The sequence below is a fragment of the Danio aesculapii genome, chromosome 22, assembly GCF_903798145.1.
Source record: "Danio aesculapii chromosome 22, fDanAes4.1, whole genome shotgun sequence".
NCBI classification, from domain to species: Eukaryota; Metazoa; Chordata; class Actinopteri; order Cypriniformes; family Danionidae; genus Danio; species Danio aesculapii.
Window position 1 is genome coordinate 27,531,729 of NC_079456.1, and position 9,530 is coordinate 27,541,258.

At 37.3% G+C, this 9,530-nt stretch overlaps 1 long non-coding RNA gene across 2 annotated transcripts; it reads right to left on the bottom strand.

Moving 5' to 3' along the window:
* LOC130215427 (uncharacterized) lies at positions 1-9,530 on the bottom strand. 2 transcript variants are annotated; one of them, XR_008835708.1, is made up of 5 exons: positions 9,448-9,530; positions 9,028-9,353; positions 8,752-8,910; positions 266-360; positions 1-108 (listed from the first exon to the last, which is right to left on the bottom strand). It is a non-coding gene; the product is annotated as an uncharacterized LOC130215427 (long non-coding RNA). The 2 variants fall into 2 exon arrangements; XR_008835707.1 differs by having other exon boundaries at positions 1-360.

The window sequence follows — 9,530 nt, forward strand, 5'->3', positions numbered from 1 at the left end:
TATATTTAATACATTGGTGATTGGTCAGGAAGAGGCTCTCGTGTTTGATATTTGGGTTATCTTTTGTTCAAACTTTTCACACACCAAAGAAAAGACCACTTCGGTATACTGAAAAAGCAAAACCAGTGTTAGCATTTGCAAATCCATGTTATATTTTAACATCCAAACAATGAAAATGGAGCAATACATACAATGTGAAAAGTACTGATGTAGTAAATGAATGTAAACTAAACAAAATGGTTCTGCATAATTTAGGCTAAAGTACCACTGTCTTTGACTCCTGAAGTTGCTCTAGAGGCTTAAACTCCAAATCTGCCGCTTGACATTTTACATTTTCTCCAGAGTAGCAACAGACACAACCTACAAGGATAAACAATTGATGTCATATTTACATATAGACACATTTTAATCTAATAAATGTTAAAGTTTATTAAATGTCTATTAAAGGTGCAGTATGTAGAATTGACCTAGTGATTGAAGTAGGTATTACAGTCCAGATTGTAAATCAAAAAAACTGAACGACATTGACTTAACACATAAGCAGATTGCCAGTCTGACGACACCAATAGATTGCGAGCATGCTTGACAATCAAGCTCTACGTTGTAAGCTGATAAGCTAATGTTTACAATTGTAATAATTAGATTGTTCGCAAAATGGATTTTTGCAAAATGGGTGCCTTAACGGCTTACATTAAGGCAACCATCAAGAGTGAAATGAAATACATTTGCTGCATCAGAAATCGCATACTTATTTACTATATAACACGCAAAAAAAAAAATATATATATATATATATATATGCAGGTTGAGTAGTATGTCAGAATTCAAAGAATTAAAAAAAACTGTATGTGAGAAGTACCCGGATAACCTATTACTTCCAGCGAGATTCTGACATGCGCATCTGATAAATACTATGCTATCGTGATGCCACTTGAGAGAATTCATGAATGGGAATGAAGCAACACAACTGACAATAGTAAATCACGTGATCATGACAAATGGTGGGTGTAGTACGTCCGAGTTCTATTCATACTACCAATGTTGGGTACCATCACTACCAACTAGCTTAACTACATTTCTCAGTAGCGCGACGGTAGCGTCACTACTTTCTGAATCAAATAGCTTTTCTGTAGCAAAGCTATTATTTTAGTCAAGTAGCGCAGTAGCGTCAACACAAGCTACATTTACCGATCACGGATCAAGTGATGCATGTATGTAAATCCATATGATGGCGATATCAATAATTTCTTCTTCTACTTGTTTTACGATGGTCGACAACAAACTTTTTGGTGCTTTACTGACACCTCTCGCTCTGAGGTGCGTTTCCCAAACAACGACTTAACTCGTGGCTGAACTCCTGTCGGACAACATCACCAGAATACTTTGCTCTATCTGACTAGTAAGTAAAAATTCACAAAATTCACAATTTAGCCATACAGACTCCTATTCGTCCCACATAAATAACAGTAATGCATACCTAGCTAACCCCATAGAGACTGTGTCTGTTCCTCGTATTATTAGATCAAGAAATAAACGTACTGTGTGCTCCAGAAATAATCTATTAAGAATTAAACCAGAAAAAACACTAAAAAGTGAAAATACAAATTTCATGAAGCTTGGTCTCCTAAACATCAGGTCACTAGCACCTAAAGCACTTATCATAAATGAAATAATAACAGATAACAATCTTAATGCACTCTGTCTCACTGAAACCTGGCTGAAACAAAATGACTATATAAGTTTAAATGAAGCAACTCCTCCAGGATTCTTATATAAGCATGAGGCTCGTCAAACTGGTCGTGGTGGTGGAGTCGCGTCAATCTTTAGTGATATTCTTAATGTTAATCAGAGAAACGGACTTATGTTTAGCTCCTTTGAAGTACTAGCGCTTAATGTTGTCCTTCCAAACACTATGCAAAAACCTATGTTATCTCTCGCTCTAATCACCATATATAAACCCCCAGGACCCTATGTCAATTTTCTAAAAGAGTTTTCTGATTTTATCTCTGACTTACTAGTTAAAACTGATAAAATACTAATTGTAGGAGACTTTAACATCCACATAGATGACGCTAACGACACATTAGGGCTCGCGTTTATGGACTTGCTGGTCTCACTAGGAATAAAGCAAAATGTTATTGGTCCAACCCATCGCCTAAAGCATACACTAGATCTAATTCTGTCTTATGGAATTGAGGTCATTGATGTAGACATTATACCACAAAGTGATGATATTACAGACCACTACCTCTTACTATATAAGCTGTGTTTACCTGAAATTAGCAGATCCGCTCTGATATATCGCCCTTGTAGAACTATTGTTCCATCCACTAAAGATGAATTTATAAATAACTTACCTGAGCTTTCTCTACTTCGAAATGCACCCGCAAACGCAAATGACCTTGATGTAGTAACCAGCAGTATGGATGCCATCTTTACTAGCACTTTAAATACTGTGGCACCCATCAAACTAAAAAAGGCTAGAGAGAATAAAACTACACCATGGTATAATAGTCATACCCGCGCTCTCAAAACAGCAACCCGTGCCCTGGAACGTAAATGGAAAAAACTAATTTAGAAGTCTTTAGAATTGCATACAAAGACAGTATGTCCAGCTATAGGAGGGCTTTAAAATCTGCCAGGGCTGAGCACCACCGCAAACTGATAGAAAATAATCATAACAATCCTAGATTCTTATTTAACACCATTGCTAAATTAACAAATAATCGGTCTTCTTTGGAACAAAACGTTCCACCGCAAATTAGTAGTGATGACTTCATGATTTTTTTCAGTGATAAAATAGAAGGCTTTAGACAGAAAATAGGAGATATTAAAGAGCCCATATTATACATGAAATAGGGTCATATTTAGGTTGTAAGGGTCTCCAACAACAGTCTAATATGCATGCAAGGTCAAAAAACACTTTGATGGTCTTATAATCTGCATTTATTTTTACCTAATTATCCCAGCGACTCCCATATGAATCGTTCAGCGATTCATTTGTTCCCAAACCCCTCCTCAGCGCGAAGCTAATCTGCGCTGATTGGACCGATGACAGCCTGCTGCGATTGGTCGACACGGACAAGGCTTCAGCGTGAGACAGAGTGAAATGCCCAGCTGCTAATCTACAATATAAAAGTAGTCACAGTGCACACACGCTTCATAGTGGATTTTGGCTGCCAGTGGGTGAATGTAAACACAGACGATGGACTAGAAAATACTGACGACTATTTTATTGAGCAAAAAGTCCAAGAACTGGCGAGGAGATCTAGGCTGTCACAGTCTTCTTGCTCTTTTCACATACACACACACACACACACACACACACACACACACACACACACACACACAGGGCCTGCGCGTCCATAGAGGAGCGGCTGAATTGAGAGGGCGCGGCGCTCAGTTATATCCACGAATACCCGTGCGTTACACACACGAGGAGACACAGACCTACACACACACACACAGGGCCGGCGCGTCCATAGAGGAGCGGCTGAATTGAGAGGGCGCGGCGCTCAGTTATATTCGCGAATACCCGTGCGTTACACACACGAGGAGACACAGACACACACACACACACACACACACACACACACGCAGACACATTACTCCTACCCGAGGACATGACACACACGCCTAGAGCGCTAGTTCAGCTTGCTGGGTGCAATTTAGACACCTCACCTCGAACCTGAGCTGAAATATTTTGAAACTTGACCGTTGCATGCGTGTAAACAGCTGACGATCCGTAATCAAAGCGGCACGCGTCACGTTTTCAACGTGGCTTTACACGCGATATGAGAATATAAAGAGTTAACCTGATACAGCACACGCAGTTACAAGTAACAAAACACAACTAAATACATAATTTGCAAGCTAGAGTAAACGAGGCAATATTTTTAATCGCACGTACTTACACTGGTGAAATGGGGGTAGAAACTGATTCATGATCCACTGATCCATGTTCTGACAGTCTTTACTGGTGTCTGTCTGTGTGTGTGTGTGTGAGACTTTTTTTTCTGTTAGTGGGCGGGGCCGCAGGTTTCAAATCTCCCGGGTTTGCGCGCCCAACTACTTGTGTTTCGTAGCTGCGTCATCATGAAACACCTAATGACTCGTTATCAAGACGACTCGTTTGAAGCACTATGAGTCGACTCTTTTATAGATGAATCAATAGTTTTAAACACTGTACACTTACAGATTTAAGCCTTAGCTGGATATTTAACTTCACTTAGAGCTGTGTGACACACTACATGGAAGGGCATTTTCAAAAACCCATAATATGGGCTCTTTAAACTTTCTGCACCGCCTTATACTTCAGATCCAGTAAACACGCCTCTGAATCTAAATAACCTACAGTGCTTTAAAATCATAGAACAGGAAGAGCTAGACAAAATTATAAATAGCTCTAAATCAGCTACGTGTATATTGGACCCAATTCCAATAAAGTTACTGAAAGAATTGCTACCTGTTATAGGAGAACCTCTTCTTAACATTATCAACTCTTCTTTATCTTTAGGCCATGTTCCAAATCCTTACAGGTTAGCTGTTATTAAACCTATTATTAAGAAACCACAACTGGAACCCAGCAACTTAGCTAATTATAGGCCTATTTCAAACCTTCCATTTATATCTAAAATACTAGAAAAAGTTGTTTCTGCTCAATTATGCTCCTTTCTGCAGACCAACAATGTTTTTGAAGTGTTTCAGTCAGGTTTCAGAGCTCACCACAGCACAGAAACTGCATTAATGAAAATAACCAACGATTTACTCTTAGCTGCTGACCAAGGGTGCATCTCGCTATTAGTTCTACTCGATCTTAGTGCGGCATTTGACACCATTGACCATGGTATCCTTATTAATCGCTTAAAGTCTACAGGTGTCCAGGGACAGGCCCTACAATGGTTTAAGTCATACTTATCTGACCGTTACCAGTTTGTGAATATTAATGGACAGTCTTCACAAATCAGCCCAGTAAAATACGCGGTGCCTCAAGGATCAGTTTTAGGCCCTTTGCTGTTTACAATATACATGCTACACCTGGGAGACATTATTAGAAGACATGGGATCAGCTTTCACTGCTATGCAGATGATACTCAATTATATATTTCAACTAAACCTGACGAGACGTCTAATCTGTCCAAGCTAACTGAGTGTATTAAAGATGTTAAAGACTGGATGACCAACAATTATCTTCTCTTAAACTCAGACAAAACAGAATTATCACTTATTGGGCCTAATTCCTGTACACAGCAGATCTCACAACTCGACCTACAATTAGAGGGATACAAAGTTAGCGTTAGCTCTACTATAAAAGATCTGGGTGTCATATTAGACAGCAATTTAACTTTTAAAAATCATATATCCCATGTCACAAAAACTGCTTTCTTTCATCTGAGAAATATCGCTAAGTTACGAAGTATGCTATCCATCTCAGATGCAGAAAAGCTAGTCCATGCTTTTATGACTTCTAGGCTGGACTACTGTAATGCACTGTTTGCTGGCTGCCCAGCATCCTCTATTAACAAACTTCAATTAGTACAAAATGCAGCTGCCAGAGTTCTTACCAGGTCTAGAAAATTTGATCACATCACCCCAATTTTATCCTCCTTACACTGGCTGCCTGTTAAGTTTCATATTGAATTTAAAATATTGCTTCTTTACATATAAAGCTTTAAATAATCTAGCTCCTGTTTATCTAACCAATCTTCTGTCTCGCTACGATCCAACTCGCTCTTTAAGGTCTCAAAACTCAGGGCTTCTGGTAGTACCTAGAATAGCAAAGTCGAGTAAAGGAGGTCGAGCCTTCTCATTTATAGCTCCTAAACTCTGGAATAGCCTTCCTGATAACGTCCGAGGCTCAAACACACTCCCATTTCAAAACTAGATTAAAGACCTATCTGTTCAGTAAAGCATACACTTAGTGAACCACTTAGGGGGCTTCCACACAGGTTATGCATCTTGTTGATATACACTGTGAACATCAGCTACGCTAATCATTTTCTTTATTCTCCATTTCCACCTGGGGATACTCTTCCCGAGGCCCTCAGACTATGCAGAGTCACTGATTCAATCCAAGACCAACGACGAGATGATCCCAAGGTTTCCATATCCTGGACCTGGCCGAATCCTGAGCAGCTACTGTGATGGTCATGGAAGAGTGGAGAACATGAGACTGATTCCTGTGACGCTCCAGAGACAGACGAGTCTTCGCTGAGGCCAGCTTCCAGCCTCCGCCACTGAGACTGCAGCTCTGCACAAGACGTTTGGCCAGCTGAGAAATTAAAATGGTCGTGCCCAACTGAGCCTGGTTTCTCTCAAGGTTTTTTTTTCTTCACTTCCGCCATTAGTGAAGTTTTTTTTCCCTCTCCGCTGTCGCCACTGGCTTGCATGGTTCGGGATCTGTAGAGCTGCGCATCGTTGGATTTGCCCTTCAATATTTTGACTCTCAGTAGTGATTATTAAACCACACTGAACTGAGCTTAACTGAACTGAACTTAAACACTACAAACTGAACTACACTGTTCCTATTTACGGTGACCTTTTATGTGAAGCTGCTTTGACACAATCTACATTGTATAAGCGCTATACAAATAAAGGTGAATTGAATTGAATTGAATTGAATTGAACTATCATAGTATGATGCATTGTTTGGGAAAAGAACCATGTAGTGACAAGTGTTTCCTAAAACTGTAGTATCTCTGTCGCAGATCCATTGTTTGAACCACGTTATTATATTGTTTTACACGCACACACATAAAAAAAATCTAATATTAGTTTTGGTAATAACATGCACACAGAATTTTTTTATTAATTAAAATATATGTAAATGGCACATATAGGGCCTGTGTTTCCTTTACAAATATTATTGAGAACATTACATATTCTGTTCTAAAACATAAAATTACTTACAAAAGCTAACACATATTCAATATCATATATAAACCATATAAATAAAAAAATAATGAGGCTATTTATTAAGAAATTTAATTTAATATTTATTAGGAAATTAAATCCTAATTTAATGATAATATTTATAATATTAATGATGATGATGATGATAATTATCATTAAGTAGGATATTGTTTTTTTTTTTTTAATGTACTTTTACAATTTGACAAATGCAAAACACTGCATACATGTTCTAACCAACAGCCCCATGTCATATACAGTACAGATGCTTAATAATTAACCTACTATAAATTAAAAGCATTAACTTATGCTGTGTTTTTTGTTTTCACAAGCTTTGGAGACGTAACATAAATTCCGCTTTTTCACCTATAGCTTTCGTCATGAGCCAAGGTTGTGTTCAAAATTACATCAATGTTTTCAAAATGCACTGCGAAGGGAGCGCAATTGTAAACATAAAGATTGCTAAAAACAAACTTTAAAAATGCATTGCAAGCAAATTAAACCTAAGAGTTATGACTGTAATGCTTTATTTAAAAGAAAATCACTCCAAGTTTAAATGTTAGAATGCTCTAAATGAATAGGGCATGGGGGGATAACTGGGAATACAACACTGCCAGGAACTATGCTTCAATCTTCAGCTCCAGAGGTGTAGTTGCAAGCATAGAAGTTTGTGACGCAGTTTGCGAATGTTCGTTGGAACGACAGATTTTGGAAATGCCAAATCAACGAACCATGTTTGTAACGACACAACTTGCGACCTTAGTTGGCTAATGATGGTTTTCGAAAATGCACCACAGGTCAGTGACGTCGCTGACATGAGAAATTAGCTTGATGGAAAGATGACTGAGGGAGAGGGAGAGGAGTTATTTCTGAAGCAGGATGACCATACCTCGAGAATGTTAAGACGCAATAACATTAATTCTGATGCTGTGCTTGAAATATACTTTAGTAAAGTATATATGGCAATTACTATTAAATTATGATAGTGACTAATGATACTACATTATGTAGTGTAATTCATTAATGAAGAGTTGTAAATATATATGCAATATAATACATTTTTCCTAAATATTTCCTTTTAATATAACTTACTATAGTATTTTAAATGTGTAACCTGGTTTTATTGGATGTTTTTTGTTGTTGCTGTTATATATTATAATTTGTTTCTCTTTGGAACGGCATATTATTTGCAGTAAATAACTGAACTGAATAATTATGCCTCATATGTTTCATTGACAGCTTTATTGATCACTAATCAATTGATTGACTTGGATGGAATGAAGTTGCTTCAATTAAAACAAACTGCAAAAATAGTTTAGATGTAGCTAAGCTACTTTTTTCTTTAGCTTAGCTTGCTACATTTCCAAGAGGGTAGCTTTTAGTGTAGCTAAGCTACATTTTAAGTAGAGTAGCTAATAGCTTAACTCACTAGATTTTTCAAGTAGCTTGCCCAACACTGCATACTACTCATGTACATATATACTCATACATACTACTCATGCTATATAGTAGGTCCTGTAGTAAATTCAAATTCAAATGTAGTACCTACTTCAGTGGTAGGTGATTTCGAATGCAGCTTTTTTGTTGAGTTAACTGATAGTGACCGATAGTCACACAGACCAAAACAAAGACAGATATTTTGATGCAGAACGCACATTTTCAAAAAAAAAAAAAAAACTGACTTTAGTCTAGTTTTTCAGCAAGTATGCTCACTTAGCATCATTTTTAAATGTCTGCAAACATATTACGGTATTTTTTATGATTTTGTATAAAATAGTAGTCAAAAACGATTTAGAAGATAGTCAAAACTTTCGTACAGCAACTTTAATGAGCAGAACTCACCAATGATGACAATGACTAGAACGGCATTCGTCAAGCCAGATAGGAGGATTATAATAGTACACGGTCTCTGAAGTTGCTCAGTATAGTTCACGACAGAATGATTCTTCTCAATATACGTCACTACAGTGTGACTCTGGTACTCCGGTAATTTAGTTTGTTCTGCTTAAAACACACACACACACACACACACACATATATATATATATATATATATATATATGTATAATCGGATGACGAAGAAAGTAATATAAATCTGATCAATTAACGCTCACTTACCTTTGATTTGAAGTGTGGTGCCATTGCTGAATGCTGGAGGTGCATCTGTGGTCATGCAGTAATAAACACCTAACTCTTCACCAGTGACATTAGTTATAAACAGACTGTGCTTCTGTTTGACTGAATATTTAGATATGAAGTTTATATCAGTGTAAAACGGGGTTGGTGAAGTTGAAAATAAACGTAATATCATAACTGGACGATTTGGTGGTTTCAGTAGCATCCAATAAATCTCTTTTCAGAAAGATTACAGGTGATAGACACGTTTTGACCCAAATTTGTATATTCTGTTAATGTTTCTACAGATTGACACCATGCTAGTATACCTGTGAGGGAGTAAAAGAATTCAAGTACATAAAAATAATAGATAGTTTAAAAAAACACGAGAATATATCAAGACTTGGAATAAAAGACACTTACAGAAAAGAAGCTTTACGATCTTTGTGTAATTTCCACAAGTAAATTGCATTAACATGATGAAGGACTGCTTTTAATAAGGTGAG